The sequence below is a fragment of the Carassius auratus genome, chromosome 32 (genome assembly GCF_003368295.1).
Source record: "Carassius auratus strain Wakin chromosome 32, ASM336829v1, whole genome shotgun sequence".
In the NCBI taxonomy this organism is placed as follows: domain Eukaryota; kingdom Metazoa; phylum Chordata; class Actinopteri; order Cypriniformes; family Cyprinidae; genus Carassius; species Carassius auratus.
The window spans coordinates 26,597,768-26,609,945 of record NC_039274.1 but is presented as its reverse complement, the minus strand read 5'-3'; the positions used below and the strand labels follow the sequence as shown (position 1 = coordinate 26,609,945).

General features: G+C 34.3%; 1 protein-coding gene across 1 annotated transcript in view; it reads left to right on the top strand.

The window, feature by feature from the left end:
* Positions 1 to 12,178, top strand: part of LOC113051952 (ADAMTS-like protein 3) — a 142,742-nt gene that overhangs the window by 30,343 nt on the left and 100,221 nt on the right. The gene's annotated exons all lie outside the window — the stretch shown is intronic.

The following is a 12,178-nucleotide window of genomic DNA, read 5'->3' as shown; positions in this document are numbered from 1 at the left end:
TCCATCCATCCAACTGTGATGAATGAACTGAACGTATTATGTGCTGCAATCCCTTTTATGACTCACTGTTTGGTTAGACTGTCAAAAGCTTTAAAAAAATTAATAATAAAAAAATTGGATAACAATAACTACATTTATTTCCAACATGTTAGGTAATTAAAGTTGAAGATGATCAGTTAAGATGAATTCAGAATACTAAGATTAAGATTAATTTAATAAGACTAAATTAATAATATTCATTTAATAAAATATTCCTGAAATACACATGCTGTTCCCACTGGGAAACCACTTAGCTGACATCATATTTAGTCTTTTAATATTCATATTCCTATTAATATTAATATTCATATATTATTATTTTGTGTGTGTGTGCGTTTTAGTTTTGTTAATGTAACATGCATGGAATATATTTGTATTAATTTTTTTATTTAATAGATAATTGGGTGTAAGCTGTTCCTAAAATATCTATGTTGTTGTTGTTGTTTATATTTATATCAATATTTTGTGTTTTTAATTTTTAAATATTGTATTATTAACGTTATAATATATATTTGTATGTAATATATTTGTATTTTTTCATCTTTTGTTGTTCAAATACTTTATTAATACTTTATAAAATATATTTCATGTTTGTCTTTAAAATTATTTAATTCGAAAATAAATAATAAATATCATAATAATATTGTAACATTTAATGACACTAAATTATATAATACAAACACACGTCTGCACTTGTTTCAATGCTTAGAAAATGCTCCCTTCTGGTTTACACTGTTGTGTGTGATAGTGTGGAATATAAGAGCGGAACAGCAGCTCATAGATGCTGATTAGAAACTTCAACTGGGCTTGTGCTCTCCTGTGTGGAGATTTGGGCCGTGAGCCCAGATGCTCCGTGGTGTTCAGTGTCGTTCCACCTCCTTTCGCATTACCTCTGTTTCTCATGCGCTCTTATCCAGTGTGTGTACTTGTGTTTTTGGACCACTTTGTAATACCGTACATCTGATAACCATGTAGTAGTGTTGTTACCTGGGAAACCCACCCTTGGGATGTTAGCTGGCGGTTGGGGGGAAGAGTGTGTTATTTGGGAAATCCAGAGCACATTCCATGAGATCTGCAAACACTGCTACTAATATGTAGAGACACACACACCAGCGTCACACCGTGAGATAAACCTTCATCGCTCAGACGAACGCTCAAACTGTCACCACACCACTCGTGAGTTGTAAATCTAATCGCTTGGAAAAGTAACAGTGCAGCTCGCCACAGCAAGCCATTCAGTTTGTGGTCAGTTTTTTTTTTACATTCTTCAGGAAATTGCAGAAAGTTTAACATCACAATTAATGAATGCACTTCTTTGGTGCTCATTTTTGCTTTACTTCATTACATCTGCATCATCATACTGTGGCAAACTCACCAGAGTGATAAAAAGGTGTAGGATAAGTTACACACTGAAGTGTAATAGTCACTGTTCCACACACTGATCCTTCTTCTTCTTATTAAGGACGTTGCACAATTAATGTAGTATAAAAATACTTGAATGATTTACTTTACTAAATCTGCTTTATCATATGATGGAAAACTCACAAATATATTTTATTGCTCAGATATAACTGTCACCGTCCCACCTGTGGGACGCTTGGCACTCTTTTTTGTTGTTGTCTTTCTCTTTATAAAATCTTTTAGTTATCATCATAAATCAAGCTTAGAAGCCCAAGATTCATCCTGTGAAAACCATTTTGAAATCGGACATTGCGTTACCATGGAAATGTTACTTTAAAATCTAATGGCGGTCTCCTCCGCCTTAGTGGGCGGGGTCAAGTGTCGTATTACAAAATGCATTACGGTCTTCTAGAATCAAAATGTTTTATAATCTTTGCAACAACCATATCATTTGAAAGGTCTGAGTCTCAGGATTTCATATTTGGCGGTTATTTTGAGATAGAAGAGAAATCTAGAGAAAAATTAATTAAGCAATTTCGAAGTAGTTTTGATGACTCCCAGTGGCTGTGTGTGGTATGACGCCCTAAATAAAATCTCACACGAACTCCAATTTTTTTCATATCAACTTCAAATTTGTATCATAACTTATTTAGACACAAGGCTTTAATTTTATACCAATTTTAGAGTAAAACCTGTTATGTAAAATATTTATAATAAATAAAATTAAATAAAATGAATATAGTGCATTTTATTTACAGTACATTTAAACTTCTATAACTTTTTCAAAACTTTTTCTTTTTCAAATTCTTCTTTAAAAAGAGACCAACCTTAGGTTAATATTCCAAAGTGTTCATAAATTACAGCAATTTAAGTGTGGATCGTGCACTTTAATGCTTATTTAAAAAATTGGGGGTGACAGTTAAGGGGTTAAATGCTTAATACATTTCTCAGTAATGTTTCACACACTCTTAATTTCAGTTTTGTTTCAGTTTCTCCATACGAGGAATGGCATGTTTAAACATTATTTAAGCTTTAGTGTAATAAAACTGGTCTTTTTAAAATCCTGTTTTCATCTTGTGTCCCTCTTTGAATTGCAACTGTGTCTAAAATGTGGTATTTTGTTGTATATATATTTACATTTTAAATTGTATAAATGCACATTATTGTATTATGAAAGAACTTATTGTCTATAGACTTCTAAATAAAAGTTGAGAAACTTCTGTAACAAAGTTGATACATGAGACATAACTGATGGATTCCACTAACTAATGCTGAAAACTTTAGCAGTAAAATAGACACAATTGAGACAGTTCTTGACAAGTTTTTGAAAGAAGTCTCACCAAGACTGCAATTTTTTGGTCAAAAATAAAGTGAAAACTTAATTATTGTGAATATTATGACCATTTTAAATAACTGTTCTGTTTGAATATATTGTAAAATATAATTTATTCCTGTGATCAAATCCTATTTTCAACATCATTACTCCAGTCTTCAGTGTCACATGATCCTTCAGAAATCATTCTAATATGCTGATTTGCTGCTAAAGAATGATTTATTCTTGTTATCAATGTTAAAAACAGTTGTGCTGTTTGTGTTTGTGCGTCAAATCTGACACTCTCCGTTCACTCTCCGTTTAATCTCAAGGACAAACATAGCGTGATTGGTCTAATCTGTCCGTTGAGTTCTTCTCTTCCTGTAATGCTGCTGGGATTCATGTTGACTGTGTGGAAATTTCCCCAGCATCACATGACGAGGTCTCGGCATCTGGCCAGTGCAGACCCACAGCGGGCCGCTTGTTGAATAGGTCAGTCGGCCCTCAGGGAGCGAGGTGGATAAGAATAACTGAATGTCACGGAGGGCTTCGGTAGACTTAACTTAATTAGAGGACATTTTTAGATGAAAAGTCTGCTTCACAGCTGCTGCAGCCCTGCAGGTACATGCAACAGGGGGCCTCTGAGCTTCCATGCACCTCACCTTATTTAACTGCTTCTTCCTGTATAATGCTGCTAAAAAGGCCACCTGGCATTCCCCCTAAATGATAGTAGCTCTGTGACGGGTTTTTGGGGTGACCTCCATGACCTAATTATATTACAGGAAGGATCAGCTCAGATGGAGAGCTCTTTCAAGCTATAGGAAGGTGAACCAGAGGTGAATATTCACTGACTATTTTTTTTCTGTGTATATCTTTCAAGACAGAAGCTCTAGTATGCATTAGTCGTGGAATTCTTTGTTAAGGTCGCCTGTATTAAGTTGCATAATCTTCTATGGTTAGCTTGCACTGTCATCTCTTAGTATTCAGAGAGACCGTAGAGCAAAGAGTATCTGATAAGCTGTAATAAGAAGAGCAGTTGGCATATGATTATGCAATATAAATTTATAGACAATCATACTGTCTTACAAACATAAATGAGAAATTAGAAAATTACCTTGCAATTAGCTGATTTATTTTTATTTCAGTTCAGTCAGTGTTCATTTTATTCCAAATTATTATATATATATATATATATATATATATATATATATATATATATATATATATATATGATTTTGAAGTGCTTTAATTAACATGCTTGATAGCACTATGGTATAGCACAAGTTTTTTGGAAAGTTGTGTCTGTAGATTCATTTAAAGATCTATTGGGATGTTTTAATGCATCTGACAGTGTTTTTGAGCACACCGCAATGAGCATTACTGTGTCAAGTTAAAAATAGTCTAACTTTTCAAAATATATTTTGAGATCCACTGTGATCTGTTCTATCCTGTCTAGCTGATGTAAAAATGCATTTTATGCTTCCAAGAAACATGTCCAATCGAGGTCAGCTCAAAGTGATACCAGCCTATTCATGCAGGGCTTTCTTAGGACCGGTCGATTTTTAAAAATTGTGCACATCTCCGATATATAAAGGTTTCATAGAATGTGTTTGTCAGGCAGCACTGTATTAATATTCCTGAATTCAGCCAGACCTGATTAATTTCCACAATTTATTTTAAGGTAATTTCAATCTTAAATGTGCTGTTTTTTTTTGTTTTGTTGTTGTTGTAAATTTCCCCCCTTTTTTTTCTTGTAGAAATTTACATTTTAAAAAGTGCCAAAGCAATGGCGAAATTTTAAATTGAATTAATTGTCTTTTTATTTGCACACTGTATTGCAGTAGACTTCCTTACATATCCTTTACAAATTTTTAGCCATTTTTACATGCAAAAATGGTTCTGTGTTGTTGATTCACATACAAAACTGAAAGAAAACCGATTTCATCATAATCTTTTTTTTTTTTGAACTGGGTTGCAATATTCTTCTTTGCATATATTTTAGCCACTTTTACATGCAAAGTTGTTTCTGCGTTGTCTCATTCAAAACTGACTGAAAGCAACATCACACAAATTTGTCATTGTGCTCATTTTATTCATACACAACCCTAAAATTGACTAACTAAACAAATTAAATGTTAACACTGTTGTTTATGCTGGATTGCCCAAATTGCCATTTTTTTTTCAGGAAATACACATTTACTTTTTTAATTAACTGAGCTGAAGTGATGATTTGATAATTTAGGGATTTTATTTTGCTAAACTTTCTATATTACTGCTAGTAGCTGTCACTGTGGGTAGTTGTGAGTGAAGTGCATGGCGATCCACAGAAAACTCACAAAACCTCTAAGTATAGACAAGAATGGACAAAGACTCTGAGGGTTTATAAGCAAGACTCAAACTAAGGGTACTGATGAGATAATCAGACAACATGTGAACAGAATGACTAATTAAACAGACTGGTGGCAGAACCAATAGCACACAGAAAACGAAGCGTAGATGTTACAGTAGGGACTAATGGTTTACTCATGACTTCATCTGCCTGCTTTGGGTGGTTGATTAGCTGAAGAGGACGTGAGGCGATGGAGCTGAGGATAGACACACACATCAGTGAGAGAGCCGGAGAGTCTGGTTAACAGACCCTTTTCTCCACACACTGCTGGGAATTCTTTCATGATTGGAGGATTTTCATAACTCTGCGTCTGTTTCTTACTGATGTGCTGCTTGATAACATGCAGACTGATTTCACTGTATCTGTGGTTTTCCTTTGCTGATAAACATGGGGATGAAAGAAATGCTTTGCACTTTCCCACATTCCATCTTGTTTTGTCTGTAGTTGTAAAATAAAACCCTAATATACTGTACATTACTGATGAAAACTAATTTTTAAATCAAATATCATTAAATGTGAAGTTTTCATGGAGTTCTAGGAATGTCGGTTTATGGGTTTTCACTGTAAAGTATAAGATGACTTGCTTTTTTTAATACCACAAATTGCATATATCAGTACTTTATACTGCAAAAATAAATGAAGTTTAAAATTAGATATTTTAGAGAACTGAGCAACTGATTAACATAGTTACTGAAGCATTTTTACAGCATTTTTAACATATTTTTTTTTTTTTGCATTCCACCAGACTTTAATATGTTTAATATTTTACTCAAATACAAAATGTTGGTACCAAGTGTAGTATCAACTGAAGTTGGTTTGAGCTTTCATCAGGCACAAAATAATAAGGGCTATGAACTCAAAACATTTTTTTTACTTGCAGATCCACGTTCAGACAGCACCAAACTTGACATCTTGCTGTTTAATATTTTAAGTTGCTCAAACTAAATGGTCAAAAAAATTATTTCATTTATTTAATATTTTATGTAATGTCAAGTTTTTCCTACATTCATTTAAAGTTGGATTTTAGTGAAAGTGACATGTAGCCAAGTATGGGGTCCCATACTTGGAATTTGTGCTCTACATTTAACCCAACCATTTGCATACACACAATACTGAAAACACAAACACACACAACAGTGAACACACACCCAGAGCAGTGGTCAGCCTTTTTTGCTGTGGCTTCCAGAGAGCAGTTGGGGGTTCGGTGCCTTGTTTAAAGGTATCTCCTCAGTCGTGGTATTGAGCGTGGAAGAAGGTCATTTATCACTGCCAGTACAGAGACTCAAACCAAAAAGTCCGGCTCTCTAATCATTAGGCCACAAATGCATCACCTTGTTTAGATGATTAAACAAGATGACACTTGATCAACAAGAGATGTGAACATGTCTAGCACAGCTGCTGTTCTCCAGCTGTGATGGGCTGGTCGGATGTTGACTGTTTCCCAGTGAAGACACCGGAGTCGGGCAGTTCTCCAGCCCACAAGGACTACAGCGTTCTCTCCTCACACTGCGGGCTGTGCTTCCACTGAGCTCTCCACATGAAAGCTGTGGAACATGTCCATGTCACTTCATCACGTTATGGGAGTTACACCTTGATTAGTTTCCCATCAGGTCTAGCACATGGTCATGCATCCTCGTACGCGTGCGGCACTGCTTGGATATGAGGTTTCCATAGTAATGCTGTGTTCATACAAGCTGGTGCAATCTGTCAAGATTTTATCAGAAGTCTCCTGGCAGGCTCTGTTTTTAAGACTGGTGTTACTTTAGGGTTTGCTATTATTTTTGATGCGTTTTAATTGCATTGTGCCTACTTTATAGACTCATATACAATGAGGAGAAAATGAACTGCAACAGTCGCACATGATCATATGTTTGGGTAAATAGAGCAAAACAGCAAAATATATATTTATTTTATGCATGGATTTTGTATTCAGAAAACCGAGTGCATGCTGCTTTTGGCAGATAGTTTTCTCCTACAGGTCCAATAAAAAAGATGGATAACAAAAATGAAAATGTAAAAAAAAAGAAACCTTGGCATAACAAAGTACAACAATTCCAGTGCAGCAATTCCAGTTCCATTTCATTTGTCTCTTTAGCATTAACAATTTTCCATTTGCTCGGTTTGAACCCATGCTGCAGCCAAATGATGTTTATTTTGTTGGAAAAAAACTATTTTCAATATCATGCTTTAGTCAACATGAAATCAAAGAAAATGCATTTTACTTTCTTAATGATTTTTCCAGGTTTTATTCAAATTCACATCATTCAAATTGAAATATGCCTTTGTGTATCTATCTATCTATCTATCTATCTATCTATCTATATATCTGTCATGAATTACTTATTTACCGGGATTCATTATAAAAGTATTGAAAATATGATATTTTTAATTATCACATGAAGGGTTTCTTGAAATAGCTCAGAGATGGTACGTTACTGGTGCTCTGGTGCATGTGGTCTTTATCCCATGTGTTTCATATTAGCTTTAAATCATATTATGCAACTTTTGTTAGTCTTCAGAGGCCTTTTTCGATTCTGCCATAACAGCCTCTCAAAGCTCAATTACTGCTGTTGCCTCTAGGGGAGCCGTGTAAGTATCACAGTGTCACAATCATTGGTTTCCAATTGATAAAACTTGACTCGCTTCATTTCGCATCTGTTATGGGATGCTGGCTCCTGGTAACTAGAATAGAGACTGTTTGTTAGATCTTGAATAAATTGGATTTAGATTTTTATTAGATTGTTATTTTTCACTTCAGCTGATGAAGCATCCCAGTCACTTTAAGAGCATGGAGAGTCATCATCTGTCTGGGTTGTATATGTTGTAAAAGTGGGTTGTTTAGTTCTATCTTTCAGCAAGAAGTCCAAGACAAGTTAATTATTATTTTTTTATTATTTTTTATTTTTTGTAGTATATTTTGGGTCCCGACCTCTTTTTGCAGAACGAGGTTTACCATGTAGACAGGATCAGAGAGCTGTTGAGATTGATCTGAATCTGCTACATATGCTGACTTCACTTGAGTCTAATCTGAACTAAGATGTTCAAGACATTTATCACCGGAGCTGCTCAAGCCAAATATAGCAGGAACATTTATTAGTCCATTTCTTTGTTCTGTCTTTTTTCTCTCTTTCTCCATCTCCTGCCTTCCTTTCGGCATCCACAATTCCTCCTGCTTCTTCCTCTACCACTGCCTTTTCTCACTCACTGGAAAGGTTTTTAATCAGAACAAATGAACGTTTATTTTTACTTTAGCCTCTATTTGACCTTCTTCCAGCTAACAGATAGCTTTGTGATCAAAGCTTACTTAAAGGAACACAATTATTTCTCTTTTTTTCCAGCCATAAAAACTAGGGCATAGCAGTTTAATGTGGTTAGACCCCTTCAAACTGTTTGGAAATGTGGTTATTCATCTCAATTTAGTCTCCATTGCCTCAGCCAAAGTGGTTACTAGTCCTGATCACACGATCAGTCCATCAGATCAACCATCTAAACCTACTTGGACCAGCTACAGTACTATTAATATATTCAATATATTAATATTAAACTATATTGTTTTCATTGTGGTCCATGTTGTTCATTGGCTTTTTGATCAACCCCCCAATTTTAGACCATAATATTGTGTATATACACACGAACTATCATTACTATATTTAATTTATTTATATTTGTTTTATAAAACAGTTATTTACTATCCTTGATTCTGATTGGTCAACAGCTGTTTTTGTTTTGCGCAGGTGTCTTATGTAGCTAAAATTCACAAATCTAAAGTCAGACCGTTCGGTTTTCGCTTTAAGTCTTGAAATTATACAGTTGAATAAAAATCAAAATTTTTCAAAATAAAGAAAAAATACATTTCCTGTTGTACTGAACTTGTAGCAAACTGTGACTTCAAAACCAAGGTACAGACCTAACCGTGACTCTGATTAGATATCAAGACCCTTTTTCAGACTGCAAAGTCCACCCTGCTAAATAGCAAGAGTGTACAAATAATCTAGTATGGGACGTGTCCCTTCTGTGCTCATAGGCCTCTTTGTATTTGGCAAAGAGGGGTGCCAATAAATCAGTACAGTCTGTTGTGATGTAGTGAGAAACTGTGGCATCCATGAGTGGATGAACAACTGATGGTCTGTTAAACAAAACTTCTGGGGTATTAGTGGTCCCTGTTCCAAAACCTGGTGAGCCTGAACTGACTACTAAGGCTTAAATGGTAAAACTGTAGCTAAAGTGGCATCTGATTTATAAATAATTAATTTACTAAATCTTTATATTGGTTGTATTGATATTGATTTTTTATATTTAAAATTATTTGATATATATATATATATATATATATATATATATATATATATATATATATATATATATATATATATTTTTTTTTTATATTTATATTACATTTATCTCACGTTGTGACGTCATCTTGAGAAAAAAAAAATCACCTTGCATTTTACAATGCATTGTGGGATTGCTTTCTTTGCAATTAGAATTTCGCCACACGTACATAGTCTAGAATATTGTACATTCTCTAACAGTCTACGTATCTAGCAGTTTTTAGTATTATTCATGCAAATACATATTAGCATGCATATTACCACCCTATTAGCTGTTTGTTAGTACTAATAAAGCATATTAATGCCTTATTTTGCATGACCGTATTTTAGATCCCTTAATCCAAACCCATACCTAAACTTAATAACTACAAAATTCATAGTTAATAGTGAATATGTGTACCCTAATCTAACGTGTTACCGTAATTTTAGTTAGTTGCCAAAATGAAAACACATACTTCTAGTTAACAATAACAGTGCGTGCTTATAATCCTTTAAAATTCTGTCTACGTAGGCAGCTTGTGAGGTTTTTGAACAGAGCCAGGTCAGGGCTGCACTGTAAGCTGTCTTATATCATCCAGATCAGGCAATGTGTGTTTAGTTAGGTTGGCAAGGGTTGTGGCGGTGACCGGACAAGAATCTAGGCCAAACATGGCATGTGTCCGTGTCTTTCATTAGAGTTTGGTCTCATCAAATGGTTTTTGAAAACCAAGTTCTAATAGACACTTGAAGTGTTTATGTATATGGCAGGGTTTGAACTCAGCTGAAGTTTTGCTTTTACAGTTTTGCTGGGTCTTCTACTTGAGTCAAAGAAAAACAAAATTAAATACAGAATTATACTTTCTATTTTCATCCTCTTTAACTTTAATAACGTTTATGAGGTGGTGTAGTGGTAAAAAATATGAGCTAATAGCCAAAAGGTTAGAGGTTTGAGTAAGAGTGAACAGGACAAAATGTTGTGCACATTAGCAAAAGTTCAGTCTACAGGATTATCTTTGTAATAAGTATTCAGCTCTTTGGATAAAAGGGTTTGTTATATGAGCTTCTACTTAATAGTCTCTCAAAAGTTAATGGTTTAATTATAAATCAGTAATGTGATTTTTTTCACTTTTATACAGATTTCTGTATTTTCCGACCCACATGAATTGAGAACTGATCTTAAACAATTACTACAATTATTGTTTTCATACTTGCTGAAGGTAATGACTGAAAAGTAGTTTGACCAATAGCTTGCAGGAATTGTACATAATCAACCAATTGTGGTGCACAAGAAGATGGGCTTTACAGAGAAAGGGAATGCAAATATACATACATGTTATGTATAAGGACTGTAGAAAGCAAGACAATAGTAAAACATGCAAAACCTGGACATTTTAGGCAATTTAGAAATCCCTGTCAGAACATGTCAGAGAAAAAGAGGACATACTGTATGTTCACACAAATAAAAAATTTAAATAAAATAAAAAATATTTTTATAATTACATTTTTAATTACATTTTTAATTATATATTTTTTATTTTTATAGAAAATACTCAAATAATCAATCAAAACGTTCTCAATGTATAAGTACTGTTTAGAGCATGTCAGTAGGAAAGCAAAGCCAAATAAAACAAAAACAAAGATATTTTAGGAAATTTAGAAATCCTGGCTAGGCAGTTTAGTCATAGCTCAGCCCCCCCACACATATAAGCATATCTTTGCTGGTTTGTGCTGGTTTTATGCTGGTATATTTGGTGTAGTTATTTTTCTGTAAACTGTAGCAGACTAGTATCTGATCAGGTTTTACACACTGACACATGCTAATTCTTAAGTCTGAAACATTTTACATTGTGAACCCAATCTGAGCATTATTAAGGATCTGTATCACCCATAGGGAGGTGTAGAGCAGGACATATTTTGATAAATCACTGTGGTCCTCTTGGTTCCCAGACCTGACAGTCGCAAGGGGTTCAAGGGTTGCTGTGTAAGCTGATACGACTGTAATAAGTTTCCTGATTCGGGGAGATTTACAAGCAGAGCCCTGCACATCTGTATTAGTGTGCAGTTAAGTTGTGCGGCTTTTCTCCAGCACACTCACACACTGCTGGCTGTGCCTCTGTTCTCCTGGCTTTATGTTTGCTTATGGTTCATTTCAACCTGTCCGTCTTCCTTTTTTGGTGAAGCAAAACAAATGTAACTTAAGAGAATTTTAGAGAGTAACTTATATCTTGTTAGAATTAAATTCACAGATCATGAGGAATGGTTGTGTATATTCTTATGTACTGCATGAAATATGCTTAAAAAACAACTTTGCAGCTTAATAACAACAACAAAAAGTCAATTTACATTTGAAAAATGGAAGTTTACTCTAATTTGTGATGGGACTTCAGTAATTTTCAGCAGTTAAAGTGGCATTGTTAAACACTTATTATAGGTGCACCCTAGTGATTCAGGACAAGCTAAAAACAAGGTTTGGAAAATTGATTCATGGTGTACTCGCTTATTATATACATTTTTCTACATTCTGAACACAAACAAAGTTACAGACCGCAGCTCTGATTGGTTGTTTCTTAACGGGAGCGATGTATTTCTGCAAATGGCAATAGGACCACTGGGAGGAGCCAGAGGAGCTTGATTTTTTCACAGATTATCTGTCTCATATTCTACTGTCAGGATATAATGACAGGTTTAACAAATATGTAAAATATATATTTTTACAAAAGTTACTTA